General features: G+C 42.7%; 1 pseudogene; it reads right to left on the bottom strand.

The window, feature by feature from the left end:
- Positions 1-1,528: 1,528 nt before the first annotated feature.
- Positions 1,529-7,896, bottom strand: LOC129025754 (adenylate kinase isoenzyme 6-like; annotated as a pseudogene).
- Between the last annotated feature and the right edge of the window lie 7,119 nt (positions 7,897-15,015).

Below are 15,015 nucleotides of genomic sequence, written 5' to 3' on the forward strand. Positions count from 1 at the left end.
ACCAACATTGCAGGCAAATTACAGACATATGACATTCAGAAAGTGAAAACACAGTCATGATAATCTTCATGTTAAAGAAGACAGAATCACAAAATAATAAGTGAGAAATAAGGTAATAATTGGAAATTCAATGTATGTAGAGCAATGTTTTAATTTCCCCTATGGGAAAACTTTTTGTAAGGAATCCATAAAATGAGTACATACAATAAGCCACCCTATAGTAGATACTCTTGGCATATAGCATTTAAATTTTTAAGATTAGGTCCTGATAAGGAAAAAGAATTCTCCATAAAATAATTTTTTATATTTAACAAGATACTTTTGCACATAAAGATTTTCCATCAAATTTTTTTGTAGAATTATGTCTTAAACCTTCATAAGATGAGAAATCATAAAGCAGGAAACATGTGCCATCTCTCTCTGTGGTACTCCTGGAATTTCTTTTTTTATTGTGTAATCCCATTTATATGAAATATCCAGAATATGCAAATCCATAGAGACAGAAAGCAGACTAGTAACTGCAAAGTGATGAGGAGGAAAGAATAGAGAGTGACTGCTAAAGGGTATAGGATTTTCCTTTATCATCACTGCTTCCCCCACAGTGGTGACAGTCATAACCTTGTTAATAAGCTAAAAACCAATGGAATGTATAATTCATTTATGTTTGTTTTTATAGTCTAAGGTCTCACTGTGTTTCCTAGGCTGTTCTTGAACTCCTGCCTCAAGCAATTCTCCACCTCAGCCACCCCAGCTGCTGGGATTACAAGCATAAGCCACCATATCCAGTTCTGATTATACACTTCAAAATTGTAAATTGGATTGTATGATATGTATATCTCAGCTAAAAAAAAAAGGGGGGGCAGTTCTGTACTGATATGATATAAACTCCAAATATATTAAGTAAAAAAAGAGAGGTACAGAATAGTGTGTGCAATATACTATTATGTTCTAAAAAAATTGTACACCCATATATATACACTGTGCAGGCATAAAACCTCTTAAAAGATATACTGGAAACCAGTAACATTATTTCCTAAAGTGAAGGATCCTGGATTGCCTGTGGATATTGTGTTCTGGAAGGGAAACCTAACTTTTCAACATGCTGTTTTGTACCTTTTAAATTTTCTATAGAGTACAACACTTCCCTTATTTTCTAATTTCTAGAAAGAAAAAAGGAATACTTTGATACTTTCTCTTTAGTCTTTAGTTTATTTTAAGAGATCATCTACATTTTTTTCTGTAATAAACTTAAAACATATCCACCCATTTTGTCAGATTTATTTATTCCTTAGCAATTTGTTTTAAAATTACAGTTTTTGTCTCAATCCTTAATTATACTATATTCATTATATTTCAGATGTTTAGGTTTCTCATGGAGAAAAAGATACACAGGCATAAACCTCTATACTATCCACCTGCTAGTCCTGCAACATGATTTTAATAAAGTGTTACTGATACTTGAACAATTTCTATGATGTCAGAAGAGTAATATCAACAAGAATGATTGTAAGGTAGCTGGCCCTATAAGTCAAGAGTTATGATATTTGATCCACTGTTCAATCCATTTCTAGATCTGATCTATATTATTTTCTTATTTATTTATGTATTTATGTATGTATGTATATATTTATTTATTTATTTTTGTTTATTTTGAGTCGGAGTCTCCCTCTGTCGCCCAGGCTGTAGTGCAGTGGTGCTATCTCAGCTCACTGCAAGCTGCCTATCCCAGGTTCATGCCATTCTCCTGCCTCAGCCTCCTGAGAAGATAAGAATACAGGCACACACCAACACGCCCCGGCTAATTTTTTTTTTTTTTTTTTTGTATTTTTAATAGAGATGGGGTTACATTGTGTTAGCCAGGATAGTCTTGATCTCTTGACCTCGTGATCCACCCACCTTGGCCTCCCAAACTGTCAGGATTACAGGCGTGAACCACTGCACCCAGCCAATCTGATCTACATTTTTTTCTAGCTCTTCCCGTATATTGCTGGGCAACTGATGCACGATTTCTTCCTTGTGGGATGTTGTGGCTTCTTTATAAAGAACTTGAATAATCTCACACTGAGTATTGTCTGTTAGAGTCTTCTCATTATAACCTCTTGTTTCAAGTCTTTCGTACAATACATTGGTATCTGTCCTCAGCACAAAAATTATGTGAATCCAGAGTTTAAGGAAGAAATCAAAACCGTGATAATCAAAAATAACTCCACCTTCTCTCATTTGGTTATCTAACTCATCAACTACTCTGTCTTCATCTAAAATGGGACAGTCATACTCTTCATCATAGACATCATACAATTGCTCTTCTCAAGATAAATCACCCACATCAATGTATTTCAGTCCTGACACTGATGCAAGTTCTTTGCCTAGTGCGGTTCTTCCAACCCCTGGTGTACCGGTGAGTAGGAAGTTCAGAAGCAATGACAGCTTGCCGCGACGTCTCTGAGTGCCTTGCTCACATGTACTTTGCAATACTGTTCTTGGAATTTCTAAACCAAATCCCAATGCCTCCACTACTCCCTTCACATACTTTTGACTTGAGACACCACATATTTATTTAAAAATTGCATAAAGTAGAGGTCTCCAGAAATGCGCACAGATTTCCCCAGATTAACAAAACTAATGAAAACTAGTCAGATCATGTAGGTTCTTACAGATTCTGAGAGGACTTTGGTTTTCAGTGAGAATGCACTGGAAGATTCTGGGAGGGAGAAAAGAAGCCATAGAAGATTGAAGAGCGTAGTAAGCATGCGACAAGAACATGTTTATCTGTGACAGCAAGAAAAATAAAATTAGACTTTTTTAAAACAATTTCCATTGTAACAGAGGTGACCAAACCATATTTAAACTCTGGCTTTCTCTATGACCTTTGGACCTCTCCCATGTGTTACATGCTCATTTATTTTCACCTTGCTTTGTACATGGCTATTGCTTCCTCTCTTTCCACACTGCAGGAATTTTGCTACAGACTATCCACCAGAGATTTTTTTTTCCTTCCCCACAATAGTAATTGGGCTCACCATAAAAAGCCTAACTCCCAGCATCTTCCTCAGGACAGAATTAAAGCTGTAGTGTATGTGTTGAAATGTTTGTCCTTTTGAGAAGTTGCCTAATGAATAGATTATTTCCTGACATGGAATGCTGAAGGACATGATGGAGTCATACAGATGAGAGTTGTGTCTGATGAGAAGAAAGAAAATTGCAGCACTAGAGAAACTGCAATACCACAGACAGTCAGCTGGGGAATAAAATAGGTAATCAATCTAAAAACAATGGAAAAATTTCTCTTTAACTGAGAAATACACACAGATCCAGAGAAGACATATCTGAGAATGCATCTGTGAAGCAGATGCATAGCCTGTTTGATTTCTGTCAATATCACCCTTTACTAAGCCAGTTTTTTTTTTTTTTTTGAGAAATAGTTTTGCTTTGTCCCCTAGGCTGGAGTGCAGTGAGGCAATCTCAGCTCACTGCAACCTCCGTCTCCCATGTTCAAGCGATTCTCTTTTCTCAGTCTCCTGAGTGGCTGGGACGAGAGGTGCACACCACAATGGCCAGCTAATTTTTTTGTATTTTCAGTAGAGACAGGTTTTGCTATGTTAGCCAGGCTGGTCTCAAACTCCTGGCCTCCAGTAATCTGCCCATCTTGGCCTCCCAAAGTGCTGGGATTACAGGCACGAGCTACCGTGCCCTGTCATGCCAGGCTTTAAATGCTAGATTTGATGGATGTTGTATAATTTTCCAGATCTTATAAAAAATTACAAGGCATATGGAGAAGGTGTAAAATACACTTCACTGGAAGAAACAGAATAAATATCCAGAAGTTGAATCTTAAGAAATAAAGATTTTTGCATACCTGATAATGAATTGAAAATAATTAAAAGCTCTCAGTGAACAAAGATAAAACAAAAATAAACAATTGAATAACATTTAAAAATAATAAATGAATAAAATGTGATATCAATAAAGAGATTAAACCTTTTTCTAAAAACTCAACAGAAATTGTGGCATTGAGGGATCCAATAACTGGCATTTACAAATTCACTACAGAGACAACAGCAAACAATGGAGCAGAAAATGAATCAGAAAATTAAACATATATTATTCACCAATATTTAGGCCTGGAAATCAATTTTTGAAAAAAAATAGAAAAAGTAAGTGTGAAATATGAGACTTACTGGACATCATCAAGTAGACCAATATAATTAGAGAAAGAGTCTTATAAAAAGAACATAGGAAGAAAATGACATAAATGTTATTTGGGAGAAAAAGAGGGCATGCTGAGAAACTTATACATTGCATTGATGAAACAAAAAGTACTAATAACCAAGAATAATTGATCTGGAAAAAACTGTACTTCAAAAATTAGAAAAATAAAGCCTTTCTAACTTTAAAATAAAAAATCTAAGGTTGCTTACTACTAGAATAACCCTAGGAAAAAATGCAAATGAGAGTCAATTCTGCTGAAACATTAAATGATGGTGGACAGCATCATAAAACCATATGAAAATATAAAGCTCTCTGTTAAATATAAATACATACAAAGATATAAAATTTGCTATTGTAATAATTCTGCATAAAATTCTTAAATGTCTGTGAAAATACACACAATATATAGAGATATAATTTGTAACATTAGTAAGAGAGTGGGGGAAGTAAAAATGAATATATTTTGTAGGCTGTTAACTTGAAGTTGAAGGCAAAAGCTGTTTGCCCTGGGGACCTCAGCACTGGGCAAGGGATGAGGCAAAGTTGCCATTTTGTTTCCCTTAGTTCTTCCATCTCCCCCTACTCTGTATAGGGATTTTTCTTGGTCTGCAGGGATAGTCAGTGTGACCAGGCTCTGTTCTACACACACAGACAGGTGTAGGTAGGCATGACAAATATAGAGGTGGCCTGGGATTCTAAAAAGTACTAAATATTCAAAAAGTGGAAAATTGAGAATTCTTGGCATTATTTTCAGGGCTCTGGGCTGGGGAAACGGTAAGTCCTTGCTTCCAGCCATGAGGTTTCTCATCAGAGTTGTTGGGGCCTTCTCCCTGCAGGTGTCCCTTAAGGAGATGTTGCAGGAGATTTAGCCGGTGCTGATGGTCCATGAAGAAATGTGTTACTGTGCCTGCGTCTCACTGCACCTGGACAGCAACATGCCAAACAACTTCCCTGGGCTGCAAAACAGTAAGGAGCTGCAGGGGGCTCAGGGCTATGTATGAGGGAATGCTGATTTGGAAGTTGGGTTGACTGTCTTGGGGAGGGACCCCAAAAGAAGGGCCAGGCAGCACTTCCCTACTCCTCGGAGATCTTTGTGTCACAGATAAGAATGTGCATGTAGGATTGGACCACAGGCTTCCTTCTCTAGCCTGTCACACCAACACTTTATAACTTCACAGCCCACAAGTTAAAGAACAGAGTTTTGATTCTAAAATATCAGGCAGTACAAAGCCAGGCTTGATATCACCCCAATCAAACTCTATAAAGCTAAATGATGTCTTGGAAAAAAAAAAAAAACTTAAAAAGATTCACAGTATTTGAGTGGGGAAATCTGCCCTGTGCAGCACCAACTGCTGTGGTGAGATTCACCTGGTTGTAAAGCAAAATCTCTCATGTACTCATGTTCCCTGGGAAAAAGCCACTCATGTTCCCAGGGTCTACCTGCTTGCTAAGAGCAATTATGGAAAAGATTTGTAGCTCAATGGTGCCCATAGTTGATCACAGAACCTTTCCTCTTTCCCAAAACAGCCACCATTAACATTCAATGAAACACACACTGGAAGATGGTCCTGAAGTTGGAGGCCCTGGGGAGTCTTCAGCACACCCCTGCATGAGGGCTGCCCAAAAAGGCAGCTGTAAGTGCTCCATCTACCCAAGACACTAGTGCAAAAAAAGCAGTTAGACTTGTCGGCTCCTCAAGACCACTGTGTGCTTCAGAGGCATTTCGCAGAAAATTTTTCATAAGAAAGGATCTCTGCCCATGTGTGTTTGTGTGAGTGTGTGTGTGTTGAAATTATAAACCTCTGTGTTCATTATGGAATTTGAAAATGGAAACCTAAAGTTGAAAATTAAAATCACCCATGAAAGCATCTTGCAAACTATTTTCTGTTCTATATGCGATGTTTTAGGGTACAGGTCCCTGGTAACATCCTACATCCCTCTCCCTGAAAGAGCTACACACACTATTCAAGGCCTGCTTCCACATGAACCACATCCAAGAGCAGCTTAAGAGCCTGGACCCATCTGCTGCCTTCAGCAGGGCTGACTGAAGCTGCTTGTTCTTCTCGAACATCTTCTCCAATGACCTGAGAGGTGGAAGAGACATTGGGGCCAGGATTGAAAAGAGGGAAGGGGTGCATGGAGACCAGAGTCTGAGGACCAGGTTTTCTCACCTGGAGGGGTCTGGCCTAGAGGCACTCAAACCAGGGTCAAATTTAAGTGGAGACAACTGACCTTGGGTGGCCTTGTGCTGACGACAAGCCTCGAGTCCCTTAAACAGTAGAAAGTGAAAGAATGACTTGGAGATGAGCCTCACTGACTGTGTGCCACCTGAGTACATCTTGCCAGGACCCAGGAGGGACCATGGTGTCTCCAGAGCCATGATTGGAAGGTGGAACTCCCAAAGGGAGTAAAGAAGAGGGTCCTCAGTGAGATGAAGAGCTTATTTTTACTTGACCATTCCTGAAGTGCTTTCAGTGCCTAAAAGTGCCTAGCATGAACAGCTGGAATCCACTTCCTGGAAACTGCAAGATGCAAGTGGACTTCATTTACCTCTTTGTAATTACAGACAAGGACAAGAAGGGCCCCATCACTGCATCCTCATGGAGCTTTTACTGGATCCAGTAAGTCTCTGCTGGCTCCCCAAAGACTCCTGGGATGTCACTTCTTCTGGGTCTGTGAACAGACAACTAGGGCACTTCCTCAGTGCCCACTTCCTCCTTGTAGGCCTGCAGCCTATTGCTCAACCCCAAGCCCACCAGCCCTTGCTTCCTAAGCCATTCCTCACTGGAGCTGCTCAAGTACCACAGTCTGAACTTCACAAAACTCTTTGTCATACCATGAAAGAAAAGGTAGGGCTGCCGTGCATGGTGGCTCATGCCTGTAATCCCAACACTTTGGAAGGCCAAGACGGGCAGATCACGAGGTCAGGAGTTTGAGACCAGTCTGGCCAATATGGTGAAACTCTATCTCTACTAAAAATGCAAAAATTTTCTGGTCGTGGTGATGCATGGCTGTAGTCCCAGCTGCTTGGAGGCTGAGGCAGGAGAATTCCTTGAACCCGGGAGGGGAAGATTGCAGTGAGCTGAGATCATGTTGATTCACTCTAGTCCAGGTGACAGAATGAGACTTCTTCTCAAAAAGTAGTAAAATAAAATAAAATAATACAATACAAACACAATACAATACAATACAATACAATACAATACAATACAATACAATACAATACAATACAATACAATATAATACAATACAATACAATACAATACAATACAATACAATACAATACAATACAATAAAATGTAATGTCACTGTTGCATCTCCCCCTGACTTGTGTCATATTACAGGAGCTTATGGAATGAACCAGCCGGCCAAATCTCCAGAGCTTCCGCCCAAACAATCTGCCCCCACTGCTTGAGTCCCCTCTAGGGAGCTGACAGTGTGACAGGGGGCATCCCTGGGAGTGGTGGCCATTTGCTTCTATCTGACCTCAGGGCAGTTTCTCAGGGCAAGAAGATCCTAGAGCAGATGGAAGTCTCAGAGAAGAAACCTATGGCAGGGTTCTGTGCTCAGTGGTCTCTGTATCTCCCTCTCCCCTACTTGTCATGAGGTCCAGCACCACACACTCACCCAGGTCACTGCTGCATTCCAGGTGTGCAGCTGGATGGCTCCCCTGGCAGAGGATGCCATGGACTGTATGCATACAGAGAATGCCTACACCTTGAGGCTGTACTATGAGGAGAACATTCCTGAACAGGGTCATGCAGATTGGTCCTGCCCTCAGTGGGAACCCCCTTCCTTCTGGGTACTAGACAGAATTTTGTGCACTTTCCTGAAGGCTCCATGCTGGGTCTGTTCATTTGGAAGTTTGAGGCTGTCCATAGGGAGGTAACAAAAGAGATTTCTCCTCCATCTGGAAAAAAAAAAAAAAAAAAAAAGAAGAAGAACGAAAGAAAGAGGAGACTTCTCAGAGCACATTGTGGGGCACAGGCTGAGACCTTGCCTCCCTCCCTGGTCCCTCTATGGTCCCAGGACTGAAACAAGGGGCTGAATACAATGAGGGAACTGCTCTGCAAGAACTGGCGCAAGTGGCTTCTTCAGGAAAGAACCACAGTCAAAGTGCCTACAGCCCGTAGTGACTGACTGGCAGCCTCAGGCCCACTTACAATCTGCAGGCAGGTTTTCTTGATGACAGAGTGAAAGCAAGGAAAGCAGGAAGGAGCCCAGCCCTCTCAGTCACCCTGAAGGCTGTCTGGGGTTCCCTGCAAGGCCTTCTAGCCTTCTGCTTCTTGACAGACTACCCAAGCATCTTTTTCTGGCCTTTGAGACTTTGATTATCTGGAAGGAGAAGGTCCTACTTTTCACTAGGCTAAGAGGCCAGGGCCATCCAGCTCTCCCCCTTCGGTAACAACCTATGGGCTCTCACCTGGGCACACATTGCCCAACCTTGGCCCTTCTAAGGCAGGAGCTCATTTGTCTTACAGGTTCAGCTTGGTAGGACTTAAAAGTTATCAGTGCTTTTATTAAGATACAGAAATTAGGGGGAAAGTGTTGCCTTAAAAAATTTCCTCTATTCTTACCTTAGAGATCATCAGCACAGGTGACAGCATAGGCAGGGCTGCTGAGGATGCTGGGGGAGAGTACCCAGCCTGTCCAGCCAGCTGGTCCTTGCCAGAGGTGGTTCATGACCCAGCCCCTGAGAGAAGCAGGCAGACATCCCAGCAAAGAGCTGGAGTGTATAGATCAGGGCATCCCAGGCACACTGATTGTGGCTTGGCACTACCTCCCATCAAGAGGTGTCACCACAGCTGACCCTTGGAGCCAGAGAGTGATTTTCAGTGTGTGCAAGGCAGTCAGCTCTATCAGCTGTACAGCCTTCAATACTCACTTCACCTTGGACATCTCACCAGAAAGCAGTGGAGACTGGCCAATGCAGAAGCTCTTTAAAGTGGGATGGAACATCATGGGGTGGGGGATCTGGGGACTGTCTGCTCATCTGGCCATTGCTTCCTGAGGGTGTGCTCTGCAACCAAACAGTGACTGTTTTCATGTTTGTCTGTTTATTTATGGGTTTAAAATACCCTAATATTTCATTTATAGTAGTTTAAGGCTTGTATTTGTAAAAATTTTATTAGAAGAAAGAGGGCTTAAGACAACAATATTTTAGAAGGTCTTAAGTGGGCATAGACTTTCATGTGACAACAGGTGCTGTTGACCTCTTTTTGCTACATTTGTGCACACAGAAAGTGCACAGAAAGTATACACAGAAAGTCAAGCCACAGGTGATGAGGCCAAGTGTCTAGAGCAGAGCCTCCTGGGCTTGCTTACTGGTTTGCAGTCAGGAGGACTCTGGCTGTGAGGCAGTGCCTACCCTGGATCTACACCCCCCACCCCCTCTCCTGAGTAACCAACAGAAGGCAGTGCTAATTAGCAGGTGAGTGATGGGCATCGGGTACCCCAATACCATCTGGGAGTGTTTGAATGCCATCTGGGATAGGGCTGTGGGGGGCAGGGGCTGTGGCTGCCTTAGCTTGTTATGGCACCACCCACAGATGCATCTGCCCTGTGCTGCTTCTCCAGCAGTCAGCTGCCCATGGTCCTGAGCCTGTCATGCCACGCCTGCTACCTCACACTGCTTTCATCTGAAAAAAACATCCTGAGATGGTGCTGCTGGACGTGAGTGTTGGCAAGAGGACAGCACCTTTGTCCTGGGGGATTAGGAGCTGGCCAGATACCTCCTGACTGCCTCTACAACAAGTGGGGGCTGGTGCTGCAATTAGCAATGCCTCCCAAAAGATGTGTTTGCAATGGCTCAATGAATATTTGATGCAGAGGCCTAAATGAAGACACATGAATGGAGTGTGTGGACATCAGTTAGCAGCTGGGAAACAGGTGCCTCCCAGGCCTCATCCTTCAGCAACTGTGGAACATGCCCAAGCCATGAGTGTATACACCTAGAGTGTATATATCTGGCTGCTGCTTTTGCTGCCACTATCCCCAGGCTCAATCTTGCTTAAAATCTGGATTTTAAATAGAAAAGATAAGAGGCTTTTCTGTGCCCTGGAATAGGAAGCCAGAGATCTGTGTAGGGCTGGCACTGGGTGCACATTAGTTTTGCGACAGGATGAGAGTTGCAGTGGTTTTTTTAATCATGATAGGCCTGGCCTGGTTTTAGCTCTGAGTGATGGGGAGGGAGACAGCAGTGGTGGTCATGTAGACATCCACGTGCCCAATCCTGGCCTGCCTGCCCTCAGACATATCAAGAGGCCCCACCACAGGCCCGACTTTCCTCCCTACTCCCTGCATGCCAGATGGGAGCACCTGGAACCTACAGTCTGAATGTATTATTCTCCCATTTTGACCTGAGCTAGCTAACACACACTGGGTGTGGGTGGGTGAAAGGCCTGGTGGAAAGCAGGGCTGGGTCATGGATCCCGGTGGAAATTTAGATACAGGAGTGGTTGTCACCTCTCTGTGGAGCCCAGCTCCCTACCAGATCCTTGTCACACAGCCCTGTCTACAAAGACCAGCTCTGGCAAGTTTGGGGATCCCTAAGGCCCTGAGCTGTTCCCTGTCACCCCCTGTCTGTGCTCCTTACCTTTCCTGCTGGCAGAGCTCAACATGGAGGAGGTTGCCATCCTCTGAGCCTGAGGGAGCTGTGTCTGACTGGGGCTTCTGTCTGGGGTTTTGCAAATGCTACTTATGTATATGGTCTGCCCAGATACCTTGTTTCAAAGGAAGTGAGCATGAACTAGCAAGTGCAGCAACCCCACACTTGATCAATAACTTTTTCTTGTCTTTAAACCATCACATTTTCATTTCACATTGGAATAAAGTAAATGAAACCTGCTACACCAGCCTCGCCCATGTGTTCTGTGACCCAGATTCATTTGGATCTGAGGGCTGTTGTCAGAAATGTTATGAAAAGAAGAGTATGTATAAATTAGATCAAATCTAAAATTATGCTTATAATGTCATTTGTGTGGGAGATAAGAGGGTGGAGTAACAGGCACTCAGTTGGAGTATTCCCACCTGTCACTTACCAGGCTCATGGGTGTAGCTCTGGTGAACATCACCAGACATTGGTGACAGAAGAGAAAAGGCCAGTGTGAAGTCTAAGTGGGGGAGGGTGCCAGGCTCTGGGGCTTGTCCCTGGGCATGCTGAGACTGTTAGGTCACTGGACATCTAACTGCCTGGACACCGGCCCTTGACACATGAGTTGACATAAGAGGATTGAGCAGCACTCTTCGGAAGTCACATTGTGCTGGGAGAATGGAGGGGAATGTACAACTCGCCATCCTAGGGTAGGTTTCAGAGTTATCTGGACACTCTTGGAGAGCTAATGAGATGAGAGGAAGGCAGTCCGCCAGGTGCACCTGACGACCGGAGTCTATGGTGCTTGGGGCGGAGGGTGGTTGTGGGGGTGGCCTGTCCCTATGAGAGGAAGAGCTTACAGCTTTTACAGCTGGTGGCTGCTGCCCAGCAATCCCTCTGCAGAGCAGGCAGGTCATCAACCGCATGTATAGCTGAATGTCTTTTGAAGGGTTTAGAGAGTGCTCTATGTCTTAGAAATGCATTTCCCCTGTCCTTGTCCAGTGAACACTGTTCACACAGCTAACACCACTTTTTGAGATGCCTTCACCATGCAAAGATGAAAATGGATTGGGTTTAGTTACCATTGTGCCTCCTCCTCACCTGAGAGGCCTATTTTCTTAGGTTCATTCCTTAAGTGTATTAGTGCTGTCAGTCACCTTTTGACAACCCAAATGACAAGTGGCTGTTGTTTCATAAAAAAAAAAAAAAGAAAAAAAGAAGGCTTTGAATGTGAAACCCTCCTTTTCTCCTCTCCTTCTCATAGGTGGAAGATTTAATTTTTTTTAAAAGGGTACATAGTGGTATCCCAGCAGGTGTAGTATGAGAACTGGGTTGTGTTAGGCTATGGTTTCAGTGTGGATGGGCAATTCTTCAAGATGGAAAACCAAGTCTCACTGAGTTGCTGAAGCCATACTCGCCTTTCTCCACATCCCACACCATAGGCTTTCACTTAGCTCCCGTGCTTGAATTTTTTAACATACATTTATATATATATATACATATATGTGTGTATATATATATATACATATATGTGTGTATATATATATACATATATGTGTGTATATATATATATACATATATGTGTGTGTATATATATATACACACACATACATACATATACAGGTCTCACTGTCACCCAGGCTGCAGTGCAGTGGCTGAATCATGGGACACTGCAGCCTCAAACTCTTTGGCTCAAGTGATGCTTCCACCTCAGCCTCTCAAGTAGCTAGGACTATAGGCAAGCAACGCTACACCCAGACAATTTGTAAACCTTTTTCTAGAGACTGAGCCTACTTATGTTGCCCAGACTGGTCTTGAACTTCTGGGATCAAGCAATCATTCCACCTTGACCTCCCAGTGTTTAGATTGCAGGTGTGAGCTACCAAACTTAGCCAAAAATATGTTTTTTAAAGAACCGTTACAACCAAATTATGAGTTATGATTGCACCACTGCTCTCCAGCTTGGGCACCAGAGCAAGACCTTGTATCCAAAAACAAAGCAAAGTGAAACAAAAAAATACTTAAAACCAAATTAAACTTTGAAGATTGTGTCATCTGTGTCCATCCCTGCCCTCCAAGCTATCACAGTTAAATACAATGGTTACTGAGAAAATGGTTAGATATTATTAAGAAAATTTTTTTTTTTTTTTAAATGGAGTCTCGCTCTGTCGCCCAGGCAGGAGTGCAGTGGCGCGATCTCCGCTCACTGCAAGCTCCGCCCCCCAGGTTCACACTATTCTCCTGCCTCAGCCTCCCCCCGTAGCTGGGACTACAGGCGCCCACCAGCATGCCAGGCTAATTCTTTATACTTTTTAGTAGAGACGGGGTTTCACTGTGTTAGCCAGGGTGGTCTCGATCTCCTGACCTCATGATCCACCCACCTCGGCCTCCCAAAGTGCTGGTATTACAGGCATGAGCCACTGCGCCCAGCCAAGAAATTTCCGTATGTCCTTCAACTAAGAACGAGGTTTTCTAAATGTGACCCAAGTATTTTCCCACCACTACTTTCAGAATCTAAACTAGCAAATCAAATCAGGGCACCTGCAGAGGATAGTTGGTCGTTTTCAAATAGAAAGAGAATTACCCCCGTTAATAAGACTAATACAGTGATTTTCAAAAGCAGAAGTCAGACTGAGATGCAGCACAGTCAGGGCACAACTACCCTGGAATAACCTTCTCACACAGAATGGTTGAGGAGACTTTCTTAGATGAGCAAATTTGGGCAATATAATTCATGCTTATTTATTCCCAGCCCTTGCTTCCCGCCTGATTCCTAATGGCCACCTCACGATGTGGTCAGCAGTGGGGTGTAGTGTGGTGAGAGAGGGGCTCAGGGATGGCATGAGAGTCTTTCCTGCATTATCAAAATGCATAAAAGTTGTGAAAACGGTGTTCAAATGTTCTACTTCCTACCTTTAAATAGCTGTTAAGATGCATTATACAACAGACTCAGGAAAGGGAAAGAACAAGTGCATTTCAAGTCTCAGCTCACTTCTTTATTAGCTGTGATACTCTGGGCATATGACTCCAAATATTTGAGCCTGTTTGCCTGTTCACCCAAGATTATCCTAAGGAAAAATAACAAAGCTTGAGTCATCATGCTACTCAATTTCAAACTACATTACAAAGCTATAGCAGCCAAAACAACTTGGTGCCAATACAAAATAAATATACAGACCAATGGAACAGAACACACACCTCAGAAATAACACCACACATCTACCACCATCTGATCTTTATTAATCCTGACCAAAACAAGCAAAGGGGAAAAAAAATCCCTATTTAACAAATGTTGCTGAAAAAACTGGCTAGCCATATGCAGAAAACAGAAACTGGACCCCTTCCTTACATCGTATACAAACATTAACTCAAAATGGATTAAAGTTTGTTTTGTTTTGTGGTTTTTTCTTTCTGAGATGAAGTCTCACTTTGTTGTCCAGGCTGGAGTACAGTGGATTGATCTGGGCTCACTGCAACCTCCGTTTTCAAATAGAAAGGCAAACACCTTTCTAGCAATTCTCCTGCCTCAGCCTCCTAATTAGCTCAGATTACAGGCACCCACCACTACATCCAGGTAATTTTTTGTATTTTTAGTAGAAACGGAGTTTCACATGTTGGCCAGGCTGGTCTCGAACTCCTGACCTTGTGATTAGCTTGCCTCAGCCTCCTAAAGAGCTCAGGTTACAGGCATGAACCACTGTACCTGCCTGGATTAAAGTCTTAAATGTAAAAACCCAAACCATAAAAACCCTAGAAGAAAACCTAGGTAATACCATTGAGGACATAGGCATGGACAATGACTTCATGACTAAAACACTGAAAGCAATTGCAACAAAGAAAAATTGACATATTCGATCTAATTAAACTAAAGAGCTTCTGCACTGCAAAAGAAGCTGTCATCAGAGTGAACAGGCAGCCTACAGAATGGGAGAAACTTTTTGCAATCTGTCCATCTGACAATGGTCTAATATCCAGAATCTAGAAAGAACATAAACAAATTCACAAGAAAAAAACAAACAAACAACACCATGAGAAAGTGGGCAAGGGATATTAACAGACTCTTCTCAAAGGAAGACGTTTGGCTGGGCGAGGTGTCTCTGACATGCAGTCCCAGCACTCCGGGAGGCTGAAGCGGGAGGATCATGAGACCAGCCTGGCCAACGTGGAGAAACCTTGTCTCTACTAGAAATACAAAAAATTAGCTGGGCGTTTGG

The sequence above is a fragment of the Pongo pygmaeus genome, chromosome Y (assembly GCF_028885625.2).
Source record: "Pongo pygmaeus isolate AG05252 chromosome Y, NHGRI_mPonPyg2-v2.0_pri, whole genome shotgun sequence".
Taxonomy (NCBI): Eukaryota; Metazoa; Chordata; class Mammalia; order Primates; family Hominidae; genus Pongo; species Pongo pygmaeus.